The sequence below is a fragment of the Mobula birostris genome, chromosome 2 (genome assembly GCF_030028105.1).
Source record: "Mobula birostris isolate sMobBir1 chromosome 2, sMobBir1.hap1, whole genome shotgun sequence".
Classification (NCBI taxonomy): Eukaryota; Metazoa; Chordata; class Chondrichthyes; order Myliobatiformes; family Myliobatidae; genus Mobula; species Mobula birostris.
This window is the reverse complement of record NC_092371.1, coordinates 3,445,456-3,460,628: the sequence shown is the minus strand read 5'-3', so window position 1 is coordinate 3,460,628 and position 15,173 is coordinate 3,445,456. Positions and strand designations below refer to the sequence as shown.

At 49.4% G+C, this 15,173-nt stretch overlaps 2 protein-coding genes across 14 annotated transcripts in view; one reads left to right on the top strand and one right to left on the bottom strand.

Moving 5' to 3' along the window:
• The window catches only part of LOC140211277 (aminopeptidase N-like), a 90,732-nt gene extending 77,382 nt beyond the window's left edge, over positions 1-13,350 (bottom strand). For 3 of the 5 annotated variants that reach the window (XM_072280991.1, XM_072281008.1, XM_072280999.1), the window contains exon 1: positions 12,915-13,349. The gene's annotated coding sequence lies outside the window, so the exon portion shown is untranslated. Of the gene's footprint in view, positions 1-12,914 lie in introns of all 5 variants that reach the window. The other 2 variants (XM_072281003.1, XM_072281014.1) reach the window with 1 other exon arrangement.
• The window catches only part of LOC140211310 (uncharacterized), a 68,908-nt gene continuing 66,971 nt past the window's right edge, over positions 13,237-15,173 (top strand). For 8 of the 9 annotated variants that reach the window (XM_072281031.1, XM_072281041.1, XM_072281035.1 and 5 more), the window contains exon 1: positions 13,363-13,478. The gene's annotated coding sequence lies outside the window, so the exon portion shown is untranslated. Of the gene's footprint in view, positions 13,343-13,362; positions 13,479-15,173 lie in introns of those variants that run through there. The other variant, XM_072281021.1, reaches the window with a different exon arrangement.

Below are 15,173 nucleotides of genomic sequence, written 5' to 3'. Positions count from 1 at the left end.
GTGTTGTTTGTGGGTTCATTAAGGTCATGTTCGTGGATTAATTGAGGTTGTGTTTCTAGGTCCACTGTGATCGTGTTTGTGGGTTCCTTGAGGTGGTGTACGTTTGTATGTGGTTGTATTGAGGTGGTATTCGTGGGTTCAGGAAGTTTGTGTTGTGGGTTTCTTGAGGTGGGGTGTGTGAGGTCATTGGGGTCATGTTTGTGGGTTCATTGAGATGTGGTTTCTGGCTTCATGAGGTAGTGTTTGTGGGTTCATTGAGGTTGTGTTTGTGGGTTCATTGAGGTTGTGTTTGTGGGTTCATTGAGGTAGTGTTTGTGGGTGCCTTGTGGTCGTATGTGGGTTCATGAAGGTGCTGTTGGTGTGTTGATTGAGGTTGTGGTTATTCATTGAGGGTGAGTTTGTAGGTTCATTGAGATTGTGCTTATGGGTTCATCGAGGTGAGGTTTGTGGATTCATTGAGGTAAAATTTATGGGTTCACTGTGGTCACACTTGTGATTTCATTGAAGTTTATAGGTTCAATGGGGTCATGGTCGTGGATTAATTGAGGTTGTGTTTCTGGGTTCATTGAGGTTGTCCTTGTGGGTGCATTGAGGTTAAATTTGTGGATTCACTGAGACCGAGTTTGTGTGTTCATTGAGGTTGTTTGAGGTCATGTTGGTGGGTTAATTGAAACAGAATTTATGGGTTCATTGAGGTAGAAACATAGAAACTTAGAAAACCTACAGCACAAAACAGGCCCTTCGGCCCACAAAGCTTTGCCGAACATGTCCTTACCTTAGAAATTACCTAGGGTTACTCATAGCCCTCTATTTTTCTGAGCTCCATTTACCTGTCTAAGAATCCCTTCAAAGACCCTATTGTATCCGCATCTACCACCTTCACTGGCAGTGTGTTCCATGCACCCACCACTCTCTGTGTGAAAATCTTACCTCTGACATCCCCCTTGTACCTACTTCCAAGCACCTTTAATACTATGCCCCCACGTGTTACCCATTTCAGCCCTGGGAAAAAGCCTCTGGCTATCCACACTATCAATGCCTATCATCTGAGACACCTCTATCAGGTCGCTCCAAGGAGAAAAGGCTAAGTTCGCTCAACCTATTCTGATAAGGCATGCTTTCCAATCCAGGCAACATCCTTGTAAATCTCTTCTGCACTCTCTCTATAGTATCCACATCCTTCCTGTAGTGAGGCAACCAGAACTGAGCACAGTACTCCAAGTGGGGTCTGACCAGGGTCCTATATAGCTGCAACATTACCTCTCGGCTCTTAAACTCAATCCCATGATTGATGAAGGCCAATGCACCGTATGCCTTCTTAACCACAGAGTCAACCAGTGCAGCAGCTTTGACTGTCCTATGGACTCAGACCCCAAGATCCCTCTGATCCTCCACACTGCCAAGAGTCTTACCATTAATGCTATATTCTGCCATCATGTTTGACCTACCAAAATGAACCACCTCAGACTTGGTTGAACTCCATCTTCCACTTCTCAGCCCAGTTTTGCATCCTATCAATGTCCTGCTGTAACCTCTGACAGCCCTCCACACTATCCACAACACCACCAAACTTTGTGTCATCAGCAAATTTACTAACCCATCCCTCCACTTCCTCAACCAGGTCATTTATAAAAATCACGAAGAGTAGAGGTTCCAGAACAGTTCCCTGAGACACACCACTGGTGACCAACCTCCTTGAAGAATTATGACCTGTCTACAACCACTCTTTGCCTTCTGTGGGCAAGCCAGTCTCAGATCCACAAAGCAATGTCCCCTTGAATCCCATGCCTCCTTACTTTCTCAATAAGCCTTGCATGGGGTACCTTATCAAATGCCTTGCTGAAATCCATATACACTACATCTACTGCTCTACCTTCATCAATGTGTTTAGTCACATCCTCAAAAAATCCAATCAATCAAGCTCATTAGGCACAACCTGCCTTTCACCAAGCTATGCTGACTATTCCTAATCATATTATGCCTCTCCAAATGTTTATAAATCCTGCCTCTCAGGATCTTCTCCATCAACTTACCAACCACTGAAGTAAGACTCACTGGTCTATAATTTCCTGGGCTATCTCTACTTCCTTTCTTGAATAATGGAACTACATCTGCAACCCTCCAATCCTCAGGAACCTCTCCTGTCCCCATTGATGATGCAAAGATCATTGCCAGAGGCTCAGCAATCTCTTCCCTCACCTCCCACAGTAGCCTGGGGTACATCTCGTCCGGTCCTGGTGACTTATCCAACTTGATGCTTTCCAAAAGCTCCAGCACATCCTCTTCCTTAATATCTACATGTTCAAGCTTTTCAGTCCACTGATAATCATCCCTACAATCGCCAGGATCCTTTTCCATAGTGAATACAGAAGCAAAGTACTCATTAAGTATTTCCGCTATCTCCTCCACTTCCATACAAACTTTTCCACTGTCACACTTGATTGGTCCTATTCTCTCACATTTTATCCTCTTGCTCTTCACATACTTGTAGAATGCCTTGGGGGCTTTTCTTAATCCTGTCAGCCAAGGCCTTCTCATGGCCCCCAATTTCTTTCTTAAACTCCTTCCTGCTAGCCTTATAATCTTCTAGATCTCTATCATTACCTAGTTTTTTGAACCTTTCGTAAGCTCTTCTTTTCTTCTTGACTAGATTTACAACAGCCTTTGTACAACACAGTTCCTGTACACTCCCATTGGAACGTACCTATGCAGAACTCCACGCAAATATCCCCTGAACATTGGCCACATTTCTTCTGTACATTTCCCTGAGAACATCTGTTCCCAATTTATGCTTCCAAGTTCCTGCCCGATAGCCTCATATTTCCCCTTACTTCAACTGAACGCTTTCCTAACTTGTCTGTTCCAATCCCTCTCCAATGCTATGGTAGAGGAGATAAGATTGTGATCACTATTGTAACAAAGGCGGGAGGAGAAGGTGGCGGTGCGCCTGCGTGTTGGCTGCTCTCCAGTGAAAAATGATATCATATCTGTTAAGTAGGAGCCGTGGACGATTCTGATTTGATGGAGACGGATGTGAAAGCACAGAGGAACATCTGGAGAAATTTCTGAACTGCTCGTCCGCTGCTGTCGTTACTGTGTGGTCGGGAATCTTTCGAAGGGTAGGCCTCAAAATCCCCAGCCTTGCCTGCTTTTGGCGACCGAGAAGGAGGTCGAATCATTCGGCAGAGATACCGCTCAGTACTCGGTGTCGGAGAGCTGATGTGAGCTCGAAGTTTTCGGATGACTCAGAGTCGGACTGTGGTCGGCATGGCAGGGAGAGTTTTTCTTCCTTCTCCCATTTGCGTGAGATGTGGGACATTCGAGAAACTTTGAACTTTACTGTGCTCATGGACTTCTTCATCAAGTTATGGTATTGTTGCTCTGTTGTAACTATATGTTATAATTCTGTGGTTTTGTCAGTTTTTTCAGTCCGTTTGTCCTGTGTTTTGTGATATCACACGGAGGAAATATTGTATCATTTCTTAATGCATGCATTACTAAATGACAATAAAAGAGGAATACTTGTCTTCATAATCATATATCTCCAAAATGCTCTCCTACTGAGGGACCCGACACCTGACCAGATTCATTTCCCAATACAAGATCAAGTACAGCCTCTCCTCTTGTAGGCTTATCTATATGTGGTGTCAAGAAACCTTCTTGAACACACCTAACAATCACCACCCCATCTAAACCCCTTGCGCTAGGGACATAGCAATCAATATTTATAATTAAACTCTCCCACCACAACAACTGTGTTATTATTACACCTTTCCAGAATCTGCTCCTCAATGTCCCTGTTACTAATGGGTGCTCTATAAATAACACCCAGTAGAATTATTGACTTACCCCATAGAGGCATGGACCCCTTCCTTGTCATGGTCTGGTCCGTGAAGTCCGTGTTCCGGTTCACGGTCCGGTCCATGGACTCCGGACTCCAGGTCTTTCGGCTGTCCCTTGTTTCAGCTGGGATTAATCATAAGTACCTGATGCTCATTTTACGGCTGGGAATATAAGTGACCCTGGGTTCGAGTGTGGTTGCTAGTTTGTCTTGTCAGTATCCCGTCCATGCCTCTATGGGGTAAGTCAGGCTTTGTTTGCTGTTGCCCTACAGTTGGATCTGTCCCTTTCTGTCCTTGCCTCTGTGGGGTAAGCCAGGCCATCTTTGCCATTACCCTGAGGCTGGACTGTTCCCTTCCCTTCCCCTTCCTTCTGAAGCCTTGCCTGCAACCTGGTCAAGTTCAACCACCAGAGCGAGACTGGAGCCTTGCTGTGCCAAGATAAGGAACTGTCCATCATTGAGTTGGAACTGTCTCTGTATCCATGCCTTTGCTAGGTAGGTCCAGCCGTTTGCCGCTACCTAGTGTTAGGAACTGTCTCATCGTGTTCAGCATTCTGTGTCTGAGTACCGGCCCTACGTCCTGTTCCCAAGGAGGGGTTCTGGCTCTGTGTTCCATGTTCCTGTCTCTCAAGTCCAAGGCTCCGTGTTCCTGTGCTCTAGACCAAGGCTCTGTGTTCTTGTCCTCCCCAAGACCAAGTCACGGCTTCCGGCTTTGTGTTCCGAGGTTCCTGTCTCCCAACGTCATGTCTTCGCCTAGATCCGGAGTCCGAGCCCGAGTCAAGACCCAGATTCTGGGTCCTTGTCCAGTCTCTGACTCGGAGTCCGAACCCAAGCCTCGTCGTGTCCTCACCTCGAAGAAACCCAAGCCTTGAGGAACCCAAGCCATGTCCAGTCCTGTAGCCACGTCATGTCCTCGCCTGGTTCCGGGGTCCGAGCCCGAGTCAAGACCCAGGTTCTGGGTCCTTGTCCAGTCTCTGGCTCGGAGTCCAAGCCCAGGCTCCTAGTTCCCAGTTCCTCGTCTTGGTCCCGCTTTCCTAGCCAATGTCCTAGCCCAAGACTGTGTTCCTGTTCCAGCTGCTTGTCTGCATCCAGTCACATCCCTAACTCCAGTCCTGTCCTGTTCTTAGTACTTCAGTGTCTGTGTCTCGGATTTGGGTCTGCTCCCACCGCCCCCCTTATGACATTCCTGTTCCTAATTTCTACCCACAGAGACTCTGTAGACAGTCCCTCCATGACTTCCTCCTTTTCTGTAGCCGTGACACTATCTCTGATCAACAGTGCCATGCCCCCACCTCTTTTGCCTCCCTCCCTGTCCTTTCTGAAACATCTAAAGCCTGGCACTTGAAGTAACCATTCCTGCCCCTGAGCCATCCAAGTCTCTGTAATGGCCACAACATCATCGCTCCAAGTACTGATCCACGCTCTAAGCTCATCTGCTTTGTTCATAATACTCTTTGCATTAAAATAGACACATCTCAAACCATCAGTCTGAGCGCCTCCCTTCTTTATCACCTGCCTATCCTCCCTCACACACTGTCTCCAAGCTTTCCCTATTTGTGAGCCAACCGCCTCTTCCTCCGTCTCTTCAGTTCAGTTCCCACCCCCCAGCAATTCTAGTTTAAACTCTCCCCAATAGCCTGAGCAAACCTTCCTGCCAGGATATTGGTCCCCTTGGGATTCAAGTGCAACCTGTCCTTTTTGTACAGGTCACACCTGCCCCAAAAGAGGTCCCTATGATCCAGAAATCTGAATCCCAGCCCCCTGCTCCAATCCCTCAGCCATGCATTTATCCTCCACCTCACTCTATTCCTATACTCACTCTCACGTGGCACAGGCAGTAATCACAAAATGACTGCCTTTGAGATCCTGCTTCTCAACTTCCTACCTAACTCCCTGTAGTCTGCTTTCAGGACCACCTCCCTTTTTCTGCCATGTTGTTGGTACCAATATGTACCACAACCTCTGGCTGTTCACCTTCCCACTTCAGGATATTGTGGACGTGATCAGAAACATCCCGCACCCTGGCATCTGGGAGACAAACTACCATCTGTGTTTCTTTTCTGAGTCCACAGAATCGCCTGTCTGACCCCCTAACTATAGAGTCCCCTATCACTGCTGCCATCATCTTCCTTTCCCTGCCCTTCTGAGCCACAGGGCCAGACTCTGTACCAGAGGCACGGCCACTGTTGTTTCCCCCAGGTAGGCTGTTTCCCCCCCGCCCAACAGTACTCAAGCAGGAGTACTTATTGTCAAGTGGTACAGCCACAGGGGTGCACTCTAGCCTCTGACTCTTCCCCTTCCCCCTCCTGACAGTTACCCACTTATCTGTCTCCTGAGGCCCCGGTGTGACTACCTGCCTGTAGCTCCTCTCTTTCACCTCCTCACTCTCCCTGACCAGATGAAGGTCATCGAGCTGCATCTCCAGTTCCCTCACACAGTCCCAAAGGAGCTGCAGCTCGATGCACCTAGCACAGACGTGGCCTTCCGGGAGGTTGGGAGTTTCCCAGACCTCACACATTTGACACCGAGCACAGAAAACCGGCCTCACACACATAGTTTCTGTCTGTATTCTACACAGATAATCTTCCTCGCCTCGACCCGTTATCGCCTAAGCCCCATTGAGCCAAAGCCTTCCAACTCTGTCTCCCTCTACTCTGTCGCCCGCTCTGTAAATCTGTCTTCCTTTTAAACTCTTCTCACTGTTCTCACAGGCTGACAGCCACGCGTTTGCACAGTCATGCCCTGATCAGGTATCCAGTTTACTACCTCATCTTGAATGCCAAGCGACTGAACCTCCTTGACAAACCTCCCTTGTGGGACCTTGTCAAATGCCTTGCTAAAATCCATCCAGTAACTTTCCTAGTAACTTCCTTGACAAATAAGATTGGTTAGACATGACCTACTACACATGAAGCCATGCTGTCTATCCTTAATCAGTCCATGTCTATCCAAATACTTATATATCCGGTCCCTTAGAATACCTTTCCCACTACTGATATCAGACTCATCAGCCTATAATTTCCTGGTTTATGTTTAGATAATTTCTTAAGCAGTGGAACAACACTGGCTGCCCCCCAATTCTCTGGTACCTTCCCTGTCACTAAGTATGATTTAAATATCTCCACTCGGGCCCGCAAATTTCTGCACTTGCGTCCTGTAGGGTCCAAGGGAACACAAACTTCGTCACCTGCCCTATCTCATTCCCTAATAGCAGATCAGGTATCACAATTCTCTCTTTGGTACTTCTATGTACTGCTAAGGAAACTTTCCTAAAGACATTTGGCAAACTCTATTCCAAATCGTCCTTTTACAATATGAAATTCCTAGTCGATATGTGGAAAATTAAAATCTCTTACTATAACAACCTTATTCTTCTTGCAACAGTCTGTGATCTGTCTATATCGGACTGCGTGGTCTGTAATATAGCCCCATTGACGTGGTCATATTTCTCAGTTCCATCCATAATGCCCCACTGGCCGTGTTCCCCAATCTATCCTGCCATGAGATTTCACCTGACTAGTAAGGCCAACCCTCCTCCTTTAATCCCTTCTGCTCTGTCTTATCTAAAACAATGGAACCCAGTAATATTGAGCTGCCAGTCCTGCCCCTCCTGCAACCAAATCTCACAATATCATATTCCAGGTGTTGATCCGTGTCCTGAGCTCATCCATCTTTCCTATGATGCTTCTTGCATTGAAATATAAACAGTTCAAGACACTGGTCACTCAATCTTTTGATTCCTGACTTTGTCTGAGGTCTTACCAACATCTGTCTACACAACCTCTCCACTAACTGTTCTGGCATTCTGGTTCCCATCCCCCTACAACCCTAGATAAGCCCCACCATGCAGCACTCACAAACCACCCCACTAGGATATTTCATTCCAGGTGCCAGCTGTCTCTTCTGTACAGGTCCCACCTTCCCTGGAGGAGAGCCCACAGATCCAGAAATGTTATGTCCTCCCTCCTAAACCAACTCCTTAGCCACGTAATAAATGGGCAAACTCTTATTTAAATGGGGAAAGAATTCAAAGTTCTGAGATGCAACGGGACTCGCGAGTCCTCGTACAGGATACCCTTAAGGTTAACCTCCAGGTTGAGTCAGTGGTGAAGAAGGCGAATGCCATGTTGGCATTCATTTCTAGAGGAATAGAGTATAGGAGCAGGGATGTAATGTTGAGGCTCTATAAGGCACAGGTGAGACCTCACTTGGAGTACAGTAGGCAGTTTTGGTCTCCTTATTTAAGAAAGGACGTGCTGACGTTGGAGAGGGTACAGAGAAGATTCACTAGAATGATTCCGGGAATGAGAGGGTTAACATATGAGGAACGTTTGTCCGCTCTTGGACTGTATTCCTTGGAGTTCAGAAGAATGAGGGGGGACCTCATAGAAACATTTCGAATGTTGAAAGGCATGGACAGAGTGGATGTGGCAAAGTTGTTTCCCATGATGGGGGAGTCTAGTACGAGAGGGCACGACTTAAGGATTGAAGGGCGCCCATTCAGAACAGAAATGCAAAGAAATTTTTTTAGTCAGAGGGTGGTGAATCTATGGAATTTGTTGCCACGGGCAGCAGTGGAGGCCAAGTCATTGGGTGTATTTAAGGCAGAGATTGATAGGTATCTGAGTAGCCAGGGCATCGAAGGTTACGGTGAGAAGGCGGGGGAGTGGGACTAAATGGGAGAATGGGTCAGCTCATGATAAAATGGTGGAGCAGACTCGATGGGCTGAATGGCTGACTCCTGCTCCTTTGTCTTATGGTCTAATGGTATTGAACTGTATAATCTTCCTTATTCTGGCCTCACTAGCATGTGCTATGTGTAGTAATCCTGAATCCACAAACCTGGAGGTCCTGCCCTTTAACTAAGCACCTAACTCCCTGAACTCCCTTTGCAGAACCTCATCACTCTTCCTAACTATGTCCGAGATGTCCCAGACCCTGGCACCCAGGAGGCAACATATCATCTGGGAATCTTGTTCTTGTCCGCAGAATCTCCTTTCTGTTCCCTTGACTAATAAATCCCCTTTTACCACAGCTCGCCTCTTCTCCACACTTCCCTTCTGAATCACAGGGTCAGACTCAGTGCCAGAGACCTGACTGCTGTAAATATCCTCTGCTGGGTCATTCCCCCCAGCAGTATCCAATGTGGTCTACCTGTTGTTGAGAGGTTGGCCACAGGGACTCTGCACTAGCTGTTTAACCCCTTTCCCTCTCCTGACTGTCACCCAGTTGACTGTGTCCTGCACCTTGGGTGTAACTACCTCTCTATATGTCCTGTCTATCACCCCTCAGCCTCCCGAATGATCTGGAGTTCATCCTGTTCCAGTTCCAACTCCTTAACGTGGTTTGATAGAAGCTGCAGCTGGATGCACTTCTTGCAGCTGTAGTTGTCAGGCACACTGGAGGTCTCCCTGCCTTCCCTCATCCCACAAAAGGAGCATTCAAATCTCCTGCATGGCATCTCTATTGTTCTAACTGAGAAAGTGTAAAGAATGGGTGAGGGGGAGGATCTCTATGTATAACTTTTTTTTTGCCTTCTGTGGCTGAAGCCTCACCTTGCTGAAGCCTTGAGGGGCTAAAGCCTCAAAGTCTCCACTCTATCTCTGCCGCTCTGACAATGGCCGCTCCGACGATGGCTGCTCCGACAATGGCTGCTCCGACCATGACCACTCCGATGATGGCCGCTCCGACGATGGCTGCTCCGACAATGGCTGCTCTGATGATGGCCGCTCTGACGATGGCTGCTCTGATGATGGCCGCTCTGACGATGGCCGCTCCGATGATGGCTGCTCTGATGATGGCCGCTCCAACTTTGCCGCTCTGACAATGGCCGCTCTGACGATGACCGCTCTGATGATGGCTGCTCCGACAATGGCTGCTCTGATGATGGCTTCTCCAACTCTGCCGCTCTGACGATGGCCGCTCTGACGATGACCGCTCCGATGATGGCCGCTCCGACGATGACCGCTCCGACGATGGCTGCCCTGATGATGGCCGCTCCAACTCTGCCGCTCTGACGATGGCCGCTCTGACGATGACTGCTCCGATGATGGCTGCTCCGACGATGGCTGCTCCGCTTGCCTCTGCGTTTGTTCTTGCTAATCAATCCCACGCGCTGGTTGACCATGGCTCAAAACTGCCGTGAGTTGCTGCCTTTTCTACTTGATCAGCGAACCTGAGTGAATGGCTTCTCAGGTTACTGCCATCAGATTTCTGAATGGACCCATGAAAACAACCTCATTGTTTTTTCTCTCTTTTTGCAATGCTGAATTAATTTATATTTATTTATACTTATTGTAATTTATAGTTTTTATTATTATTTATTGCAATGTACTACTGCCGCAAAACAACAAATTTCACAACATACGTATGGCAGATATATTAAACCTGATTCTGAATCTGATTCCCGATGGTAGTAATGAGAAGAGGACAACTCCCTCATGGGAAGTTGAAGGTTTTTAATGATGTATGCCACCGTCTTTTGAAGATATCCTGAGTGGTGGGGAGGATCGTGCCAGTGATGGATCTGGCTAAGCCTACAACACTGCAGTCTCTTGCCATCCCATGTTTTGGAGCCTCTATTCCGGGCTGTGATGCAACCATTCAGAGTTCTCTCTGTGGTGCATACATCTGTAGAAACATCTGGACCTTCAGAACTGGGCTTCCCGACATCAAAGACACTCTACGGTTTGAATAGCAGGACATCCCAAAAACTGGATAGCAACATGTGGACTAAAGCAGCTAATTCCAACATCAGGCACCCTAAACACAAGAGATTCTGCAGATGCTGGAAATCCAAAGTAACACACAGAAAATGGTCGAGAAACTTAGCAGATCAGACAGCATCTATGGAAAGGAATAAACAGTTGATGTTTCAGGCCCAGGTCCTTCATCAGGACTGGACTGGAGTCAGGCACACAGTCTGTGCTGACCCATTTATTGTTTATTCTCCATTTATTCCCACTAATTCCTGTTGCCTGGATTGGAGACAAGAATAGACTCCAAAGAACCGTCAGGGCTGCGGAAAGGATTATTGGTGTGAAGCTGCCCTCGATCCAGGACTTATATGCATCTAGAGTCAGGAAGCGAGCAAGCAGCATCATTGTAGACCCATCACACCCTGGACATCACCTGTTCCAACTCCTTCCTTCTGTAGGCGCTTTAGATCACTATATGCCAGGACAAATAGGTACAAGAACAGTTTCTTTCCGTTTGCTATCAGTCTTATGAACACTTGAATTTTAGTCTATTATAAACCAAGTCCACCTGTACATATACAGGTATACCTCATTGTATATAGTTCACGATTATTCGCACTATTGTTTTGTTTGCCTTTTGATTCTGTACAGGGAAACCGACGTCAAATTCCCTGTATGTGTCCACATACTTGGCGATAATAAAGGATTCTGATTCTGATGTGCTGTAGTGAGGTTGGACAAGCTTGGATTGCATTCACTGGAGCGACAGAGGCTGAGGGAAGATGTGATGGAGGTTTATGAAATTCGGAGAGGCGCAGACAGCCGGTCGGTATCTTTTCCCCAGTGTCGAAGTGTCTGAAATGTTTAATACCAGAGGGCATGCATTTAGGGAGAAAGGGGTAATTTCAAATAGATGTCAGGTACAAGTTTTTTTTCACACAGAGAGGATGGTGCCTGGAATTAACTGCCGGGGCAGATACAATAGAGGTGTTTAAGAGGCTGTGAGGCAAGCCCTCGGATGGAGAGAGGGAGGAGAGATATGGACATTGTGTTGGCAGAAAGATGGGCATTTGATTAGTTTGGCCCGAGGGCTGCTCCTGTGCTGACCTGTTCTGCCTCTGCACAGCTCAACGAAGATGGAAGTATGTTGGAGAATGGAATTTCCATTGATTCATGCAGAACAGAAACAAGCCCTTCGTCCCATCAGCTCTGTGCTGACCATCAAAATTGATCCCATCTTAGTTTTCCCCATTCCTACCAGCTTCTACTCCACACCCAAACACGGGGGTGGGGGGGTGGGGCGCTGGTTAACCCACCTACCTAGAACGTCATTGAGATGTGGGAGGGAACTGGAGCACCCCGGAAAAACTAAGTAATCTCAGAAAATATGCAAACCCAACACACACTCACTCACAGACAGACACACTCACAGACACACCCACACACACACACACACTCACAGACAGACACACACACACACACTCTCACAGACACACACACTCACACACACTCTCACAGACACACTCACAGACACACACACACACTCACAGACACACACACTCACACACACACACACACACACACTCACAGACACACTCACAGACACACACACACACACACACTCTCACAGACACACTCACACACACTCTCAGTCACACACACTCACACACACACTCACAGACACACACACACACACACACACACTCACAGACACACACACACACTCACAGACACTCATACACACAGACACAAACAGTCACACACACGCAGAAACACAGACACTCACTCACACACAAGGACAGTCATAGACCACTATAGTAGAGAAGTAGGCCCTTCGGCCCATCTAGTCCGTGCCGAATTGTTATTTTGCCTAGTCCCAACGTCTCGCATCTGGATCGTTGCCTTCCATAACCATCCCATTCATGTAATTATCCAAACCTCTCTCAATGTTGCAAACACGAGAAAATCAGCAGATGCTGGAAGTCCAAGCAACACACACGAACTGCTGGAGGAACTCAGCAGGCCAGGCAGCATCTATGGAAAAAAGTAAACCGTCGCCGTTTCGGGCCGAGACCCTTCGGCAGGACTGAGTTCCTCCCGCTTTTAGTGTGTGTTTCTTAAATGCTACATTTGACTTCGCATTCACCACTTCCGCTGGCAGCTCGTTCCACGCTGTCACCACCCCCCGAGTGAAGAATCTCCTCCTCAAGTATTTCACCCCTTAACCTGTGATATCTAGTTTTAGTGTCTCTCTCTCTCACACTCACACTCTCTCTCATTCTCACACTCCCGCACACTCTCACACCCTCATACACACTCCCTCTCTCTGTCTGTCTGTCTCTCTCTCTCTCACACACACACTCTCTCACACTCACCCACATGACGGCCCGCCGGGGGTGGTGACTGAACCCGTGTCTCCGAGCTGTGATCAGCGGTTCCCTCCCGCTGCGGCGCACAGGGAGGAAACTGGATCTATAGAGGGGGAAATACGGACGGGGAATGGAGGGCAGGGGTGGGGATGGGGTGGTGTGCCAGGCGGGGGAGCATTGAGGCGTAGGACAGATTACCGTGGAGGGAAGGCGGGGGGGGGGGGGGACGCTGAGAAGTGACTAATTTCCTGGCCGAGGACGGTGCTGAATCCCGCGAATTCCTGCTGTCCCGCGGGTCCCCGCTGGAGCGGCGCCAGCCCCAGGCTGTCTGCTGTTTGTCAGGCTGGGAAGGAAAACCATTTCCTCTCGGGATCCTCTGGAGATGGGGCGGGAAATGGAAGCAGAGGCTCCGAGCTGCCACTGACGTGACCGGGGTGAGTTGGGGGTGGGGGGGCGGCTACGGGGAGCGAAGAGACCTTGACCGTTGCTGCTGCTCTCTGCTCCGACGTTCCGATTCGGAGGAATCGGGCTTCGAAAGGCTTCCATCGTGGCTCGCTGCTGAAAGCTCGGGTAATTCCGGAGAGCGGGCGGTGGTGGGGGTATCTGTGGGGTTGTTGCGGTGTAGGGGTACGGGGTGATCCGCACCCTGAGTGTCCTCTGTCGTGAGGAACTAAAGAAGGGACACGGGCGGTGGGAGATGTGCGCGGGGGCTTTGGGAAGGGAATGGGTACTGTAGTTCCAAAGTGAACGGACGTGGTGTGGGTGTTTGTGTGTGTGTGTGTGTGTGTGTGTGTGTGTGTGTGTGTGTGTGTGTGTGTGTGTGTGTGTGTGTGTTGTGGGGGGGGGGTGCGCGGGTAGAGAGAGACTGGAGTGGGGGGAGCTGGAAGAGTTTGCGAGAAGTGATAAAGAGGGATACAAGACCCATAAAAACCCGGCATTCAGGGAGGGGCGGCTCCCGGAATCCGTGCTGGGGAAGGGTTCAATAGGGGGAGGCATGAGGGGCGATGGAGGTGTGTGGTAGAGGAGGGGACGAAAGGGAGTGCGGGGAGGTAGGGAGAGGCGGGAGATTGGGGAAGGAGTGGTTGGGGTAAGGAGAGTGGCGCGTTGGGGAGAGGGAGCAGACAGGGGAGGGGTGACGGGAGATGCCGTGGATGGGGGGGGGGAGCGGAGGTCGAACATCAGTTCCACTTTGGGATGAATCGTTGCGCAATTGAAGTGAGAGGAGCGGTGTGTGTCTATAGTCTGCGTTGTAAATGTGCATGAACCGTGTGTGTGTGTGTGTGTGTGTGTGTGTGTGTGTGTGTGTGTGTGTGTGTGAATGGCAAGGAAGGGCGATCTGCGCTATCGAGGAGATTGTTGGTTCCTGTATATCCCCGGTGCCTCCCCTCCTGAAAGTCTCAGGTAGGGGTGAGGGTGCCCTTTGGGCGTGGGGCGGGGGAAATGAGTGTCACTCATGGACCGTAGAGCAATATAGCATAGGAACTGGCCCTTCGGCCCACCACGTTACGCCAAACTAATTATACTAGCAATTAAACTCCTAACCAAACGAATCCCTTCCGCCTGCACACTATCCATATCCTTCCATTCTCTGCCTGCCTAGGAACCTCATCCTCCACCCCAGCCCCTGGCAGCCCATTCCAGTCACCCACAACTCTGTGTAAAAAGATGCCTCGCAATTCCTCCCCCCTCCCCCAAGCACACACACACTTTCAGGGGTTTCAGATCCACAATCACCGCGGGGGACTCAGGATCTTGTTCGGGGTGGGGGGGGGGGAGGTGGGTTGTCTCAGACTTGGGGTGAACTTGGACCCAGAACAGGCTCCCCGGGGAAAGGACCGCTGAGCAGTTTATCCATCTGGCGTCCGGTTCCCCGGGTGGGGCTCTTGTTCTCTGTCGGTCCAACGGGGCAGCCGCTCGCCGCTGTCAGCTGGCCAGCTCTCGGAGCAACGGACCAGCTGCGGACCTGGCCCTCTCCCCGGGACAAGCCGCACCCACTGCCCGCCTGAATCCGCCGGCACCTTCTTTGGGATTCTCCGGTGACACTCCGTGGGGAACGAGAGGGGTTGTGAAACCACTCTGAAGCCCACTGAGTGTGAAACCCGGCCGACCCGTTTGCCCCCCACCGCGCACCAACACCCACCACCAGCTTACTGGTCGGGAAATCCCACTGCGAAAAAAAACTCGCAGATGCCCCTGGAATGATTCAGTCAGTTCCAGATGCCGCCCTCCTGTACTCGGCTTAGGAGAGATATTTAACAACCCCCC